This window comes from Barbus barbus (assembly GCF_936440315.1).
Source record: "Barbus barbus genome assembly, chromosome: 1".
Lineage (NCBI taxonomy): Eukaryota > Metazoa > Chordata > Actinopteri > Cypriniformes > Cyprinidae > Barbus > Barbus barbus.
The window spans coordinates 14,535,792-14,555,744 of record NC_136729.1 but is presented as its reverse complement, the minus strand read 5'-3'; positions in this window follow the sequence as shown (position 1 = coordinate 14,555,744).

Sequence of the window (19,953 nt, the reverse complement as noted above, 5' to 3'; positions counted from 1 at the left end):
TTAGTCTGTTTGTGCGGGTTCTGATTGTCCTATATCTTTTCCCTGATGGGAGGGGTACAAAAAGTCTGTGTCCTGGATGAGTTGGGTCCTTGATGATGTTGCTAGCTCGCTTCCGTAGACGGCTAGCATAGATCATGTCAAGGTTCGGGAGTTTGATTCCTATGATCCTCTGAGCAGTTTTGACGGTAGGGGTCAAAGCTCGGCGGTTTTCTGCAGTGCAGCTGGAGTACCACACTGTGATGCAGTGACAGAGGATGCTCTCTATTGTGCTCCTGTAAAAGTTTACTAAGAGCTGGGTTGGCACTTTTGTTTTTTTGAGTTTTCTTAGGAAGAAAAGTCTCTGTTGAGCTTTCTTCACTAAGTGGGATGTGTTAATGGTCCATGTGAGATCTTTTGTTATGTGTAGACCCAGGAATTTGATGTCATTCACCCTCTCAACTTCCTCACCATTTATGTAGAGGGGGGGTGGTGTTGTTTTCTTGACTCTCCTGTAGTCTACAACGATCTCCTTTGTTTTGGCAGTGTTCAGAACCAGACCGTTGTTCACACACCATTTGATTAGGTGTTGGACGTCCTCTCTGTAGTGAGACTCATTGTTTTCTGATATCCTTCCCACTATAGTGGTGTCATCAGCAAACTTCACTATGGTGTTAGAAGAGGAGTGGATGGGTTTGCAGTCGTGTGTGAATAGGGTGAAGAGAGCTGGACTAAGAACGCATCCCTGCGGTGCTCCTGTGTTAATGGTGATAACAGATGATGTATGGTTGCCCACCCTGACATTCTGTGGTCTGTTGGTGAGGAAATCCAAAATCCATGAACAGAGTGTGGTGGTTAGTCCCAGGTCATTCAGCTTGTTTACAAGTTTGTATGGCACAATGGTATTAAATGCCGAGCTGAAATCTACAAATAGCATCCTAACATATGTATTGGGATGCTCCAGATGAGTAAGGGTGGTGTGAAGTGTGATTGAGATTGCATCCTCTGATCTGTTCCTACAGTAAGCAAACTGTAGGCTGTCCAGGTCAGCAGGGATGTTGGCTTTGATGTGTGAAGGAACAAGTCTCTCAAAGCACTTCATGATAATTGGTGTCAGAGAGACTGGGCGATAGTCATTCAGACATTTTACTGACTGTTTTTTGGGCACAGGAATAATGGTAGTTGATTTCAGGCATGTTGGGACTACATGCCTTAAATCATGTACATGTATATATGTATATGTGTGTGTGTATATATATATATATATATATATATATATATATATATATATATATATATATATATATATATATATATATATATATATATATATATATATATATATATATATATATATACATGTATATATATATATACATGTATATATGTATATGTGTGTGTATATATGTATATGTGTGTATATGTGTGTGTATATATGTGTATATATATGGATATGTGTGTATATATATATATATATATATATATGTATATATATATATATATATATATATATATATATATATATGTATATATATATATATATATATATATATATGTATATATATATATATGTGTATATATATATATATATATATATATATATATATATATATATATATATATATGGGGCTTTAAATACCCCATAATTTATGTCATGTTGGTTGGATGAAATTTAGGTAGACAACCAAGAAGTGCCAGTAAGCAGAAAGAAACCTAAATCATTAACACAATAAATATTTAGTTTGAGCAACCTTTACCAGACCCAGTTCACAGGAAAACCCTGATGGTGTGGCTGATTTCCATAAAATACACTTAAACATTACTTATTTAAGTCAACTTAAATGTTACAACTTGTAAAAATGGAAGTTATATTGCAAGAATAAGTGTTGTGTAATTAACAGGTGGGGACCAACATGGTGATGCATTCCTGCACATTTTGTGCCTTGGTGACGAGACAACGACATCCCACACCTTCGCAATAACATCTTCCTTCCAGGGAATTTCTCCAGCATGCAGTATATCATATTTGTGGACACGAGTCTTCATGTGTGAAGTATTTGAGGGCAACTGTTTTTTTCTGGCCACTTGTAATGTTTTAATTTTTTGTCACATGTATTGTCTGTTGTAGGTCTCTTTGTTTGGCTTAGTTTTAATGGCACAATGTTTGGACTGATTCTCATGTGGCAATAATCAATTCATTAGTGTTATGATGCTGCAATGTTGACAAAGAATAGGAATCTACAGTACCTAGTTAAGGTTTTTTTTTTTTTTAGAAACTGATCTACAAAAACTGTTGTTTTATTTGTGTCTGTAAGGGTTGGATGTAACAGTAGCACCCATTCAAAAATTGTTTTAAAAAGAAATGTGAAAACTCAATAAATTGATATTTACAGTTGCATTTTTTGTTGTGTAATTTTATTACATTCCTTTGTGATTGTTATTTTTTATTATTATTGGTAATACTGGTAAACATAAAGGTAGCAAGGCAATGAGACAACAAATAACCCAATGTTTAGGTGATGTTTAACCCAGACACACAGTTAACCTGACCCACTGGTTGGGTCAAATAAACAACCCAGCATTCTGGGTCAAATGGCTCAACCCAGCGCGTGTTCTGTCCCATAGTTACCCAACAGCTGGGTTAAGGTTGGGTTATTTTTTAACCCAGCATTTTTAGTGTAACATTAGTAGTAACAGTGTATGAACATCTGATGAACTATTCTGTGTATAATTAAACCACACACGTTTCCAGTATCAGTGATTAACCTGTTGAATAGCAGACAGCAAGCAGTGTCGGTCCAGATCCGGCCCACATCTGGCCCGCTTGGATTTCACACGGGCCGGATCTGGGCCAACACTATTTTGCTGTCTGGTGTTTGGAGGCAGCCACAGGCTTGCAGCGTGTGGGTTGAATGGAAAGTTCTAGTCTAGCCTGTGTTATTCTTGCTCAAGGGGGAAGGATAGCTTAAATGGTAAATTATATTTAGGTCTGTATGAGGGCCTTTGTGTCTTGTTCGGCACAGGTGTACTTATTACTTATCTGTATGCATATACTGAATAAGAACTGGTTGGTTCCAACTTAAATTTGGAAGAAAAAAAAATGTAAAGGTAGAACCATTCTAAGATTTGAAACTCGGCTGGATCATTTATTGTTGAGTTAAAACCAAGAAGTTTCTATTATTTATTGAAATGGTTGAATAATGGATGTCTGTACTTGTACAAGTTATTTCGTACAACATCCCACAGAAACTTCTGACAAGCTACTCGATCCTTTCTGCACATCCCCGTTACTTCCACAGTAATCATTAAAAACGTGGTAACTCTAACCTTAAGAATAGCTTGCTTTGTCTTGGTCTTGCAGATACTTGGTGTACATCCAGTGTCCATCAGCTCATCATTTTTGAGGTCTGTCTAATCAGCGGTACAATAGCAAAAGCATGAATGTAGAAAAGGTTCAGTCCATAATCTGAGCTGGCTTCACAATGAAATGTGGAGAGGTCTTTTTAGGGTGAAATGTATATGATTATCCGCAACATGCCAGATGGCCACATTGTCTCCTTGCAGTGAACTTGAATTCTTTCGGGGTTCACCAAAGTTCACCTGCTCTAGACAACACCATTTATATGAATTGAAAGGGACAAACTGCAGGTTCACAACTTTAGAAGGTAATATCACATCATGTAGAGCAGCTGGAAGGAGAACCGTGAGAGAAGGTGTCATTTTTCTAAACTAACTCTACGTCTATTTGTCAAAGTGATTTATGGAGAAGTGTAAGGTGTCCAGTCCAAGCATTTGCCGGAATACCAGATTAAATGAATCCAGGAATGCAGTTTTAGCTTAAAATGGAGCAGCGAATAAGAGAAATGGGGAGACAGGACGAGAAAGACAGACCGGCTGCAATTCTATTTGTGGATAATTGACCATAGGGCCAGAGATGGTGCATTTCTGAAGCTCGTAAAATGTAATATATTGTGCTGTACTCCGTGGTGCGAGGTTATTCAAACAAACCACATGAATGCAAAGTTACATACCGGTAATCCTTCAGTGTTTTACTGGCAGCCTTTCCAGAGTTCTCCAAGGTGATCAGCTCTTTCAGAGCAAATGAAAATAAGTGGTTGAGTTACAGGCAGCGAGAAGAGCAGGCCGGTGGGGTCCTGAGACGGGTAGGGGGTGAAAGGAGGAAAGACAGAGGTGAAGACACAGCAGAATGGGGTCACACTTGAGAATATAGGGAGACAGGAATGGATAGGCTAGACGTTCTGGATCTATTTATTTTCCAGTTATTGCTTCAGCCGGCCGTGTTTGTTATGTGCTCAGCGTTTTACCAGTCAAAATATGCAGATGAACTGCCTGATAAATCTGTTGCATATTGTTTTAACCCCACGGAAAAATGTGCCTCTGGAGGTAAGAGCAAAATAATGCTTGTGGATTTTCGCTCTGACAGATCTACCTCAGCGGATGAGAGGACAGTGTTGAATGCAGGGAGTGAGCCAGACCCCCCAACCTCCAGGGTCTCAGAATCAAACCCGATATTCCAGGAGACGTTATTATTGTGTGTTTGCCAGCACTTGTCAAACCACCTAATTATATAATTATAATCATGCAAACTTAAAAGTTAAACAAACAGTCTACTGGAGCAGGGCTCGAGAAGGCCAGGGAAAACGATTAGAATACATCTAACCAGCTCCCCTGCTGTGCTTCCTCTTTCTTGCTCTTCGTTGCTCTCTCTCGTTCACTCTCTCCTCAAGTATTCCAACAATGTGACAGTCTGATGGTATTTATATCTCATTCTGCCTCAGATTTTTTTTCTCTCTTTCACTGCTCTCCCAGAATAGTGTTATGATTGGCTGTGTGGTACGAGTACCGGTGCTGCGCAATAACTGCCTCGGTGTGTGGTACCGGGAAGTAGACGTGACATGCAGCAGCAGGCTTTTCTTTACGTGGTTCTCCGTTTGTCCGGCAAGGAGACGATGCGCAGAGAGGTGACAGTTGCAAATCTTTAGAATAACAGAAATGCTTTAGTGTTTTTCTGGCAATGCCTGCTCTTTGAAGATTTCTGCCAGGTGGAGAGTTGCAGAAGAGCATTTGTTGCATTTGAAGATCTTAGTGATTTCAAAATTGTTAGTTTTACATAAAGAATTTAAAGAGCCCTTAAGAGACTACAACGGTAACTTTTAGGAGCCCAATGAGCTGATAATAGTTTTTTTGTAAAAAAAAAAATTTCTATAATTATTTGTAAATTTGTTCTTTTAATAATTCATAAATTGCGCAATTAAAATTCTGTTCTATTTTGACTAAATAAACAGTAAAAAAAATAATTGTTTTACATGATACAAGTGAATTTAGGCATCACAACATTGTAATGTACAGTATACAAAATGGATATTAATTTTAAGATTAGCTAAAGATTACATTTGATAATTAATGTTTTAAAATGTTAACCTTAAGTGAACATTAGGTGACAGCAAAGGTAATCTGAATGTAAAAGCAAGGGAAATGAGAACAATTATCAATATTAGCAGTACTGACCAAACCTATCAATTTAAAATAATAATAATTAAAAAAATAAAATCTTAGATATTGGATATTGCGCTTTCATACATTTACAATAGGCGATATAGGCTATGTAGGTGGTATTGTGTGTTTGGTCACACTTTATTTTAAGTTCCAATTCTTGCCATTAACAAACCATTAAATATTAGATTAGATTAGATTAGATTCAACTTTATTGTCATTGCACATGTAAGGTACAGGGCAACGAAATGCAGTTAGCATCTAACCAGAAGTGCAATAAGCAGAGGTACAGGATATACAGTGCCTACAATATGTTACATATGTACAGGATATACAGATAAGGCAGTAGTATTATGGACATAATTTACAAATTTTAAATACTATCAGTATGATATACAGATGGGTGATATGAACATACTATACAGATGGATTGTACAGTAAATGTATGTACACTATGAGCAAAAACTATGAATATAATTACAAATGGATATGAATAAGCTATACATTAAGATATATAAATACTAGTGCAATGAACATTGAAAGTGCATAGAAATAAAAATTTCCAGTGCATAGTACTCAGTGTGTGGATGTTTTTTTGTTTTGTTTTTTAACCGATTTAATGATGGGGAGGGGTGAAGAGTTTGTGGTGGTGTGTGAGGGGGGGGTATCATTGGGCAGAGTTTAGTAGGGAGACAGCTGTAGGGAAAAAGCTGTTCCTGAGTCTGCTTGTCCTTGATCGGAGGCTCCTGAAGCGCCTCCCAGAGGGCAGTAAGTTAAACAGTCTATGGTCAGGGTGAGAGGAGTCCTTAAGAATGCCGCGAGCTCGACGTAAACAGCGTTTTCTCTGGACGTCCTCAATGGCAGGAAGTGGTGTCCCTGTGATGCGTTGGGCGGTTTTCACCACCCTCTGCAGTGCCTTGCGGTCAGCAACTATGCAGTTCCCATACCAGACTGTGATGCAGTTGGTCAGGATGCTTTCAATCGCACACCGGTAGAAGTTCACCAGAATGGTTGGAGACAGGTGGTTCTTCTTCAGTGTCCTAAGGAAGAAGAGGCGTTGGTGAGCCTTCTTGACTAGGCTGGATGTGTTGGTGGTCCAGGTCAGGTCCTCCGAGATGTGGGTTCCCAGGAACCTGAAGCTGGAGACACGTTCAACAACCATCCCGTTAATGTGGATGGGGTCATGCGTTCCACTTTTCTTCTTCCTGAAGTCCACAATAAGTTCCTTTGTCTTGCTGGTGTTGAGGAGCAGGTTATTGTCAGCGCACCATGCGGCCAGGTGCTGTACCTCCTCCCTGTAGGCACTCTCATAGTTGTCTCTGATGAGGCCAATCACTGTGGTGTCGTCTGCAAACTTGATGATGGAGTTGGATCCATGCATAGGCCTGCAGTCATGGGTGTAGAGGGAGTAGAGGAATGGGCTCAGCACACAGCCCTGTGGTACGCCGGTGTTGAGTGTGATGGTGGTGGAGCAGGTGTGGCCTGACCTAACATGCTGAGGTCTGTTGGTCAGAAAGTCCATAATCCAGCTGCAGAGGGACGTGTTAACACCCAAGTCACCAAGTTTAGTGATCAGCTTGGAGGGAATGACGGTGTTGAATGCTGAGCTGAAATCAACAAACAACATCCGTGCATATGTGTTGTTATTATCCAGGTGTGTGAGTACCGAGTGCAGTACTGTGCATACTGCATCCTCAGTGCTCCTATTGCTACGGTAGGCAAATTGGTGTGGGTCCAGTGTGGGTGGGAGGCAGTTCTTGAGGTGTGCCAGGACCAGTCGCTCAAAGCACTTAATTACAATGGGTGTGAGTGCTACGGGGCGGTAGTCATTCAGGCACGTCGGGGGGGAGTGTTTCGCCACTGGCACAATGGATGTGGACTTAAAGCATGTTGGCACAGTTGCTTGGGTGAGGGACAGATTGAAAATGTCTGTGAAGACCTCTGTGAGCTGCTCTGCACATATCCTGAGCACACGTCCAGGAATGCCGTCAGGGCCAGCGGCCTTGCATGCATTGATCCGGCTCAATGCTGTGCAGACATCTGTGGAGGTGAGTTTGAGGGTCTCATGGTCTCCTGAGAGTGTGATCTTGGTGGCTGTCTCCTTGTTGTTATTCTCAAAGCGAGCATAAAAGTCACTTAGCTCATCAAGGAAGAAGACGTCTGTGACCGTTGGAGTGGAGTTGCATGGCTTGTAGTCACTGATGACCTGGATGCCCTGCCACATGCGCCGGGGGTCAGAGTTGGAAAAATGCTCCTCTACCTTTAGCTTGTAGCAGTGCTTGGCCTTCTTGATGCCCCTCTTCAGGTTAGCCCTGGATATGCTGTAGGCCTGAGCGTCATCTGATCTGAAAGCAGTGTTGCGGGCTTTCAGCAGGAGCCGCACTTCCTTGTTCATCCATGGCTTCTGATTAGGGTACGTTGTGATCTGTTTCTCTGTTGTAGCACTGTCAATGGAGGTATTGATGTAATCCAGTACAGAGGTGGTATAGATGTCAATGTCCGTGTGAGAGCCACTGGCAGCCTGAGAAGCAAACATACTCCAGTCCGTGTGTTGAAACTGTCCTGAAGTACAGACTCTGCTCCCATTGGCCACACTTTGATGGTCTTCACTGATGGCTTCACACGGTTGATGAGGGGTTAATACTTGGGGGTGAGAAACAAAGAAAGGTGATCAGACTGTCCCAGGTGGGGGAGGGAAGTCGCGATGTAAGCTCCTGCGATGTTTGTGTAAACATGATCCAAAGTTTTTTCTCCTCTAGTGTGGCAGGAGACATGCTTGGAAATATGACTTTTGCCTCAATAAACTCCTAATTTGCTGCTTATTAATAGTTAGTAAGGTAGTTGTTAAATTTAGGTATTGGGTAGGATTAGGGATGTAGAATACGGCCATCCAGAATATGTGCTATAATAGTACTAATAAACAGCCAATATGTTAATAAATAGGCATGCTAATAAACAAATAGTTTATAGTGAGAGTTGATCCCTATAGGCTACTAAGTGTTTTTCTCTGAACTAGAACTTTTGGTATGGTAAGATGCACAGTGATTATGACTAATGAATGTTTATGGACACATTTTGATTGGTTTCTGTTATAACTACGGTACAGGTTAAAGGAGCACTGCGTAAGTTCTGAAATTTCTAACAGTTACTGACACCAGTGGCCGTTAGAGGAACTGCAGCTAGTCTCATGCTCGTTCTCGGTGCGCACTACATAAGGCTTTTTAAAAAAAAATTTAAGCTTACGAGGAGTTTCCGTGGGTGTCTGGGTTGTGCTGGTGTCATTTTTCCTATTATATTATGGTTGGCTCATAAATGGACAAATGAAAACTCTATCTTAAAGATTTTTTAAGTAAAAACCTACACATAGCCCCTTTAATACAAATAATGGTTTACATCATAAATACTGCATTTGTTATATTATGTACCTCTGTTTCACCCGCATCTGTTATGCAAGAGGCCCTCTATATGCCACCTCTTCCAGTTATCCTGGTTTTGTGGAGATTACTACTTTTTTGTGTCTGTCCGGCTTTTTTCTACTTTTTTCATAACCTATTTATTGCCATAGAAAAGTGACTTGTGGAAACAAGCAGCTTTGGGGAAATTATAAGTTCTGGGAATCAGTGGCAGATGAATGCATAGCTGGCCATGCCATACAGTCCAGTCTACAGCGTCTCTGCGACGTCTCCAACACAAATGTGTCTGTCCAGTCGCCGGAGCCTCTACAGCTTATAAAACTAACCTTTCCAGTACATACCAGTCTGCCTCACTTTAGGGCAGGCAGCTGCAGAAATCATTTTCGTCTAATTAAATCGCTACTCTCTGAAGACTTCACGAAGGAGCAAGGCAAGTGGATCCAACTCGAGACAGGCCGTATCCAAAGGAAAGAAAAGGAGAGCGGAAAAGGTGAAGAGGGTTTAACCACATGCGCCCCAGACAAGTACAGGTGGAAGCACCACCACTGAAACCAATAAAAAGTCAAGATTATTTGGAGAGGGTTGATGACAGGAGACTGGTGTAATGGTGAGAAACGAGCTCTACTGCGAATAAGGTTAAGATGTGGTGCAAAGGCTCTCAGCTCAGGAACACTGACGGTACAAAGTGTGTGTGAAAGAAGTGTGTGTGTGTGTGTGTCTTTGTGTGTCCGTTTGTTTGGTATTGGCCAGAAATGGAGCAGGAAAGCTTCTATCCAATTATGAAATGAAGGGAAATGAAGGTTAATTAAACTAAAAGGCTCAAACTGTGTGGGACTGAAACTATGTACCACAGGCTGAGTTTCTTTGCCTCTATTCAAGTCATTAAGTTCATTTCCTCTGGCCTACTGGAATCATATGATGACTGGAGCACGACGCAAAACTGGCCACTTACCAGTCCAGCTGTGCTGGGTATACTGTGAATGTGTTTAGAGATCAAAAGGTACACTACCGTTTAAAATATTGGGGTCAGTAAAAATGTTTAAAACATTTTATTTAGTAAGAATGCGTTAAATTGATCAGAAGTGACAGTAAACACACCCATAACGTCACAAAAGATTTCCATTGCAAATAAATGCTTGATCTTTTTATTTATTAAAGAATAATGAAAAAACATCAGGTATCTTGGTTTACACAAGCAGTTAGGCAGCACAACTGTTTTTGACATTGATAATGAGAAATGTTACTTGAGGAGCAAATCAACATATAAGAATTATTTCTGTAGGATCACACAACACTGAAGACCGAAATAATGGCTGCTAAAAATTCAAAAGAATAGGTTCATATTGTTGTTATTATTATGCATTTGTAGTCTCATTATCATTGACTGGGCGAACACGGCACCAAACCTGTTTATATAACAGCTTGCACATCATTTGGGATCATATACTCCCGACTCTACCATTCAAGTTTGAATTTACTTTTTGGACCATAATTGTAAGAATAATAAGGCATTTTCTTTAGTCAAATTAACAGGTTTGTGTCACTGTTTTATAGTTAGATTTTTGCCTTCAAAAGCCTTCAAACAAAATAGGTTTCTGTAATTGTACAAAGAACATGAATATTTTACAAATTAGCACATTGATCACTTCCGGCCTTTACAACTGGGATAGTTCTCAAAAATGAAAATTCATTCTGTGATCATTAACTGTATGACTTTAGTAATCCATGGGAAACAGAAGATGATATTTTGAAGAAAAAATAGTTTTTTTTTTGTTTTTTTTTTTCCATACAGTGAAAGTCAATGGGGTCTATTGTTGATTATTACCCTATTGACTTTCATTGTATGAACAGAAACATTCTTCAAAATGTCATCTTATGTGTTCCACATGAAAAAAGTAAGTCATAGAGGTTAGAAACAATCTGAGAGTGAATGCATGTTGACAGAATTTTCATTTTTGGGTAAAATATATGTTTAACTATGGAGAAGAATTTCATAACCCAGGGTTAAATGTTCCCTTTCAAAATTACGAGTATGAAAAATGGGTTAAAAGTGGGATTTATAAAAGATGACAACCCATGGTTAGATGCAGTGTGAAAAGTCCAATGAGGAACTGTAAACTTTATCCCTCACCCTGCACTGTTTTGTCAGACTGTCTTCAGCCGAGGTAGACAGAGTGGCTATTCTGCACAAGAAGATACAACATAATAACAGAGCGCAGAGAAAGAGAGAGCGAGATGGAGTGAGGGAGGAAAACATACATGACAATTATTCAAGAGCAAAGTTGTCCCTGTGGAACCTACTCTGCATGTATGAAGTTTCACTTCCCATCTGTCCCGCCTTCTCGGTCTGAGGTCCAGCTCCAGTTCTTCCCTCTGCAGAGAGAACCTCACACACATATACAAACACAGAGACACACATACGCGCCCTCAAGAAAAAGGATGCTCTGTTTAGATTTATGCACCCTGGCTACTGGTTTTCTCATCATCAGCTGTAGGATGATCAGGGAGGCGAGGTCTAAAGTAATCTCACAGCACACTTGCTCTTCATTGAGTCGGGAGGATGGCAGGAGCGCTCGCCAAAGGAGCCTCAGAAACGACAGACGCATCCATCCATCAATCATTACCGACGGATGTCCAAGAAAAGCAAGACTGAGTGACTGGACAGGCCCTGAAAGATGAAGACTGAGAAAGAAGTGAAGATGAAAAAAATGGCGTTAAACGAAACTAGTTATAATGAAACTCAGTACAATATATTGTAATTAAAGGTTACAAAATAAGCTTGTTTTAATGTTACACCATTTCTTTTCTTTTTTTCAACTCTCTTGTCTTGATCTTAAAGGGATAGTTCACCCAAGAATGCAAAATCTGTAATTTACTCACCCTTTTTTTTTGGAAATTCTGGACCCCACTGAATTGTATTGTATTGACACAACATTCTTCAGAGTATCTTTTGTGTTCTTCAGATAAAAGACAGATGGGATGCAATGAAAGTAAGTAAATGATGACAGAATTTAAATTTTTTGGGTGAACTATACATTTAATACTCTCTTACAACACAGCATTGAACACAGTATTGCAGTTTAGATTTCCTTAGAAGAGCCTTCGAAGTCAGGCTCCAAACTAGCCCAGCTGCCATTCCAAACATTCTTTTTAACAAAACTAATAACAAACGTCCTCCTTCCCGTAAGCTGTATAGACAGTTCAAACACAAAAGCACACACATGCTTCAGCCAATAACTTTCACTCTGTTCTTCTTCTGCTGCTATAAACTGTATTTCACAGCCTTTTTAAGAGCGACTTTCTTTTCTTTATTTTATTTTTTTTAATTACTGGTCAGTCCTGTCTTTGGCAGTATGTTGATCTGACAGTAGAGAGCTAAATAAAGTACAGCTCTATTGTTGATAAGAGCAGTTATCCTGTGGTTTAACTTTTGACAGTCACTTTTCATTTGAGAGAGCTTACACTTCAGAGAGTTATTTCTCCATTTCAACCAAAACAGATTTTGGATGATGATGACCTATTTTTACACACTATTTACACCTATTTTGCCAAAATCCTGAGTAACACAGTGTAAAAAATCCAGCAAACTAAGCATTTCTGATTCTGTTCCTCTGACTTTTTTTTCTGCCTATACTATAAGACTAATGTCTAATGCAAGTGTGATGTCTCAGCTCTTATTTCAATCATATCGGTTAGGAAGTTAGGGCTTTTTATGCTTGATATTACCGCACTTTCTTGTTAGACACATTTCAGTCAGATGTTAAAATGAACATCAAGGAAACGGTGAGAATGGGATTTTATACCATGTTTAATTGAGGAACTTCAAAGGCTAAAGTAAGTATCCTGGCGTTATAATTGACCTAGTTAAAAGTGAAAGCTGCAAGAAAACTAATATTCAGAACATCCTAAAACCAAAGGCCCAACTCTTCTCAGCCTATTTAGTCTGTGTAAATTCTGTTCATGACTCTTTAAAGCCAGTGTGCTGTTTTATAAGTTCATTCTTGACCTCGGTGAATGCAATCAAAGCAGATATTAAAAACTCTAGTTAAATTACAACATTTTTCTCACCAAATATACAAATACAGTCAGTTGAACTTGACAAAGAATGAGGCTCTGAAATGCAAACTAGAAAATAACCAAAACAGTGTGTGGTGAAGACATAAGGCAGCTAACCTTGTGCTATATTGTGATTTAATGACTTCCAAAGGGATTTGGTTGTTTGTAAGCTGGACTGATTGATAACCTTGAACAACTAAAGTTTTGGCCAAATGGATACCCTAGACAGAAAGAAAATGAGCCTTCTTCTGACCATTTATTTTCAGATGCTCTCAAGTATATCCATCCATCCATTTAAAAAGACATGTTTAACACTAAAACTAAATGGTCAAAATCACCACATAAGTCAACGAGTGCAGCATTTTCAAAATCAAATTTTATTTATATTTTTTTTTTGTTTTACCTGATCTGGTCAATACAAATCTTGTCTTGAAAGAAGGACAATGAGTACATTTTATTTTAATGTTTATATTAAACTAATATACTCATCCAATAAAACGCCGCCACTTGTTTTATGTAACAAACCTCAGCTACATGATTTTTTATATCATTATGAATATGAAGTATTAAGACATTCTAAACATTAACATAATGATTCATGAAAGCACTATACAAATAAATTTGACTTGACTTTTGCTGAGATTATATGTATATTCCAGCTTTTTACTAAAATATACTGAAATGGTTTTACTTTATTTTTGTGGGTGTATGCATAAAACCAATATCTGTCAAACAAAATTACCTTTTTTTTCTTTTAGCAACCTTTTTTTTTTTTTGTCTTCACAGGCTGTACCTCTCTTATTTGATTCTTTTGTTTGCACGACTGGCAGGACATAATGTGCATTCTTTAACAATTCAGAAAAAACAATAGTTCTTACTGCATTTAGCCCAGGTTAAATATTCTGTAACAATTCCCTTTTATACTGTCTTTACCCATTAAACATGAAGAGTGAAAAAGGGAGAAAGTACAGTAAACAGCCAAAACTGAAATATTACTTTTGTTGCATCCCGTAAATTAAGTTTAAACTGTCGAAACAGTCTAAAATTTTAGGAACAGAATGTTTCAAAGCAGTTGTAAAGAGAATCACTTTGTTTTTGGTTTATCCATAAAAAATACCTTTTCATGACTCTCTCTTTACGGCTCTAGAGAAGTACCTGTCATCATTTTATGTTTCATTTAGCAGGAAGATACTCTTCATAGAAAAGCATAGGATTACTCTGACCGAACCTGAGATAAACTTTCTGTAAAATGTTATAGCGCGATGTTTATCAAAAAATATACATATATAAGTTCTATGTGGACAGCAAGTGTGGTACGTAATTTCTTAGCTGTTTTGTTTGTTTAATATAACATAATTGTGTGCTGTGAAGCACTGGTGAAAAAGTAATACTTCATATGCGTATGTCATTGTTATCCTCATCTTGAGGAAGTCTGGCAGCTTCTGACAGCTTTGTGTCCAGATTTAGGATTATACGTCTGGAGGCAGGGTGAAGGTTTGGCTAAAAACAAGCGTCCATGTTGCCCGTAAGACTTGCGTTTTCCCTGCAATGCTCCAGATTCACACAGGCCCAACAGTAGCCCTTCTTTCACTAACTCATTTTGTGTTCTATGCAGCAGAGCGGAGCAATTTCCTGCCTGCTAAACTTTTTTCTTCCAACCTTGCTTTGGCTCAGTCTCGCCCGGAGATGTGGAGTAAGGGTCACTTGCTGCAAGACTCCTGTTTGCCTTGGAGTCCCTAGGAGCGGTGAGCTGAATATTCAACCTTGTCTTCTAGGGGGAATGAATGAAAATACTGAAACAAAGACTAAATCAACAGTTGCTCTACTTATTCTCTCAGTGGTACAATGAAACGCATTATGTTTTTCGATTTCCCTCTCCCTCCTCTCCACTTTAGCGCATAGCATCTAGCGCTCCGTTGTCTACTGCCGTCGTCAGACCCATTGTTATGATTAAGATTCTTTTCTCGCGGTGAACCCAGAGTGCCGTGTGATTCTTGGATGCCACGCTGCCAAGAGGAACAAGAAATAAATCTCAGGTCGGGTTTATTTTGTCTGCCGCCTGCGGCAAAAGAAAACATAATGCCTAATAAAAGACTTCCTTCTAGGGGGAGCCTTTGCAAATTTGCAGGTTATGACATATATTTGGAGGCCAGGAGATTGTGGAGAAGCTTGAGTTGATTTGGGGGGGCAGGGCAGGGATAGTTTAGAATGGGTCGTCTATAGACTGACATTAACATGCATTTTAGGTTTTAATGTGCTGTAAATCAAGCAAATGTAAAGTAGAAGCCAGTTGTTATTTCATTTTTTGCTTTCTAGCATTTTTTATATCAAAATTAAAGAGTGAACATGATGCACCGTGGGCGGTCTTGGTTCAAAAAAGCAGGACTTTACAACCTGACAAAGAGTCTTGGAGACTTGGAACAATCCTAGCCATTTATCAGCAGAGTTGAGGTGAGCCCACCATCTCAGGTCCAAAAACAGTATTCCTGTGATATCTCTCCTTGAGAGTTCACACTTTTGAAAAAGGGCAATGAACCAGATACTGCAGAAATGTTTGAACATTATATTTTAAACATTTATTATACACTCTGGTCTTTAAATTTGATACCTCTTCTCCAAATTCCAACAAATTACAAGGCTCAGTTCAAAAATGGTGCAAATTTTATAAGCCATTTCAATGTCAGGCCACCCATGTATCCACCGAGAGTCTATTTGAGGCTTCAATCACATATAATGCATCATCACAAAACGAGGGCACAAAGTCAAAAAAAAATTTGTTTTACATCTCCCTGGGTTGCTATGAACAGAAATACATCTTTCCAACAACCAGGTGGTCTTGTGTCCATGACTACTTCTGCCGAAATACAGATTTTTTTTCTCAAATGTTGAATCGCTGCGTGCCACATGAAAAATTATTGTCGGTCGATATTTGATGTTTAACTGCATGCTCATTTCCTCTATTACATGGCAGCAAAAAGTAATCCAGATGTATCCAGAAATATTAACTTTATAATTTTCTATATATTTCTATATAATCTTCTATATATAATTTCTTTTTTTATTATTAAATTGTATAATTTTATCATTTTAATTAAAAATGAATAAACATTTTTCATAATGTTGTGATGCCTAAATTTACTTATAGCATTGAAAATGATTTTTCATTGAAAATTTAAATTTTTTGTGTTTTACTTTTTATTTATTTAGACAGTATAGAAATTAATTGTGATGATCTGCTGTTTATTGATCAACAGCCATAAGATCAAAATACTGTAATTATTGGTGTGTCAGCAAGTGCAGCCCTACAGAGAGATGAGCTTTTCTTTTACTGTTCTTAGTCACAATAGTCATAGCATCTCTGTTAGAATGATAAAGCAGCTAGGATTAAATCACTATAGTCTTTATTTGGAGCTTCACCAGCAGAGCTCCATCCAAGTGCTTTTTCTACGCTGCAGACATGCAGTAAGCTTCTTGTCTTTTTTAACTGTCTTACCCCTACTGCCTGCGTAGTCCATTAGCCGATGGTTACCCTCTGCTCCCCCGGCCCCCAGAAAAATAGAAAAAAAAACCTCATAGTGGAAAAGTTTACAAACTCCAGTATGTTCCCTATTCTATGGTTTTGCTCAATGGAGAAAAAGAGGCCTAGATAGGCATGGAAGCAAATGACAATGTTTAAAATAAACATCTATTACTAAGGTTTTAGGAAGGAATTTATAATGACATTAAGAAAGAAGGGCTTCCAGAGCTTGTTTTTATGTAGAGTCGCTCAAGTTTGTAGCATTTGTGTGTGAGTGTGTGCATAATGACTGTATAGCTTACCCCTTATTTATTTGCTGTTAAGGCCTTCCAGCCACTTTCACTAGAGCCAGATGCTTTACATTTTTACTGAATTTATTGATGGGCAAAAATATTTCCTTCCTATAAATATTTTTAATGATACTTGGTTGGCATACATTGTGTCATTAATGTACAAGAAACCAACTGTGTTTCTTCCTGAAGAGAATTAATATTTATTATGAGCAAAACATGTTTTCTTTGAGTTTTACTTGACTGATAGATAAAAGTTCCTAAACTGTACATTTTATTGTTGACATTTTAAATAAAAAACACTCCTACTGTAGATCTACAGAATTTACATTATTTGAATTTTTACTGTCACTTTTTATCAGTTGATTGTGTCCTTGCTGAATAAAAGTGTTTATTTCCTTTTAAAAAAAGAAAACTTCAAAGCATCTTAATTACTCCAATATTTTAGTCCTATACAGTATGTGTACTATAAATACATAATAAATAAACAATACATTCATAATGTTTTTAGGCATAGACATCATAGATCTAAAGTAACATTAGACTAGTGGGCATTTGCTTCTTTTCACCAGTTTAAAAAGTGTAATAAAAAGTCCACTGAGGTGAGTGAATGTGAACCCAACTACAGTTTAATTACAAAACTTGATCAAGCAAACACTAAATAAAGACTTGACTTGAACTATGAAATGAAATTGAACATAACATGACCTCACCAACAGCAGTTACAGTGAACAAAGCTAGACAATGGAAACATGAGGCTATATATATATATATATATATATATATATACAGTATATACTTGAAGCAGCGCTGCAGACCGATTGATTCGAAAGCATATGGAGCCGTCTGCTCTCTAATCGCTCTCACGGTACTTTTACTGTATGTCATACACCAGTCGGTCTGCGTAGCACCGATTCAGGTCAAACACACCTAGTGAGAACAAGACACATGAACAAAAGGACCACATGACGGGACAGGATCCAAGACAAGAAAATACTAAATAAAACACAAGAAAACCTAAACAAGAAACAAAACCCAAAAACTAGTGTGACAGAAAATTTGAGCGCTGTTTTTAAAATAGTATGTGAATGTGTTAATCGTGATTGGTCAGATCTATTAGTATTCATACGGAGGTGACAGACATATTAATAACAGCACTAGCACTGTTTCATTATTGGTTTGTGTATAAAATTCAGGAGCCTACAAAGGAAATTGAGTGGGGAGAATTCCAGGCCAAAAGTCTGCAGACGAGTCCTGCTCCTGGCCATGTGTTTAGCATTAAGGAGACGTCTCAGGACAACATTTTATTCCTGCGTCTCTCTACTGTCACTCACCTACACCCCAAACAGTCCATAGGAGCCAAGAATACTGATGAAAAGTCCAACTGATAACATCATCATCATTGTCTTTATTTTATGTCCTCCCTTGTCCATGCCTTGTTGGGAAGAAAATTAAACATTGTTAAAAGCATAGTGAAAATACAGTACATGGAGAAGATAGAAAAAGGTGAGGAAAACAGTTTAAAGTCTGAAGGACTTTTTAGTGTTTTGATGGATGATTTAATAGAATATTTTTCAGACCTGTCATATTTGATAAAGTTAAAGAGTTTAATCTCTGCAGTGATGTCATATAGTCAGGACATCTAGAATTTCTGATTGGATTTTGGTGCATATCAATCTGATCCACTAGTGAACCATATTACTGTACTCAATAATGATTCTAAGAGAGGGGTTTCCAACTAGAACCCACCTAGATGGGTATAATTCAAGTAGAGGGGTTTAACTGTGGTATATTCATTCATGCATTCATTTATTTATGCTTCTTGGTGACACAGGTGTTGCCTAACTGAAGTTATTCAGACAAATTCAACTCCAGAGTTTGAGTCTTTTTGAATGATTTACTAAATTAACCAACTTACACTTACATTACATTACATTTAGTCATTTAGCAGACGCTTTTATCCAAAGCGACTTACAAATGAGGACAACAGAAGCAACCAAAACCAACAAAAGAGCAACAACGTGCAAGTGCTATGACAAAAAAACAACACAAAAAAACTTAAAAGTAAATCAGACTACAGGTTATTTTGAAATACAGTGCAGGGATCGCTGATTCATCATCTGACTGTGACCAACTTGTTGTGTCGTGAGAAATATGTAAAATTGTACAGTTTCTGATATGATGAATGTACCACCATTCTCACACTTTGCATGACCCATAGTTTGAAAACCACTGTTCTTTGGTACCTGGCCAAATGGATTATCTCATATCTAGAACAATGTACAGTATACCACCACAATTTTTTAAGCACTTTTAACAGGATATAGCACAGCTAATTGTAAACCACTGTGCTTGCAGTTTTTACAGCCACTAAGGCACATTTCTCAATACTCAGGTCACTTATTGAAAACAGAATTCACTGCAGCACATGAAAACATGCTCCATGTTTACATTACAGAATAAAACGTTTCCCCTTTTGTATAGTTGGCAATGAAATGGAAAGACTATCACCTGTGTAGGTGTTCATCTGTATATCTAATTGATTTGATTGTTTTTTTTTTGTTTTTTTTAGATTTGGAATATATTTCAATATGGTATTACTGTAGAAGTGTAGTAAATTGCTGTCTTATTCAGTTTTGTATTGTGTTTGGTTTTAAACATAAGTTGAACTGTTGAGCATGTAGGCTAAACCTGCAAATATATAGTTTTGGTGGTGTTTGTGTCTGAGTGTGAAAATAATTAATGTAATTTAAAAGATGTAGTCATTGAATGCTTTTTGTGCCAAAGCAGTGATAAATGATCCAGTATATCCCACATAGCCCACATAGATTACAGTTTAGCCCACATAGATTACTGTTGTGCTCACTGTGTGAAGAGTTTTGAAAAAGTGATCCAAGTATTAAGAAATGCATACTAGCAATTGTAAAAACTGTAATTTATTATTTCATTAAGACGGCGAGTACTCATCCAATCATGTTACATTTGTCCCACAGTAAGTGTCGATTTCACAAACTCATGGAAAACGCCAGATCTTTGGGTATTTAACTTTAATTTTTCTGTGTGTATGTAATGGCTTTCACAGACGTCCAAGACAACCATTATGGGCATGGAAAACCACATTTACTTAGTTGTAGCTGGCGTTCCTTAGGCCTTTGAACACTGATCAGGATGCAGAGGGAGCACTCTA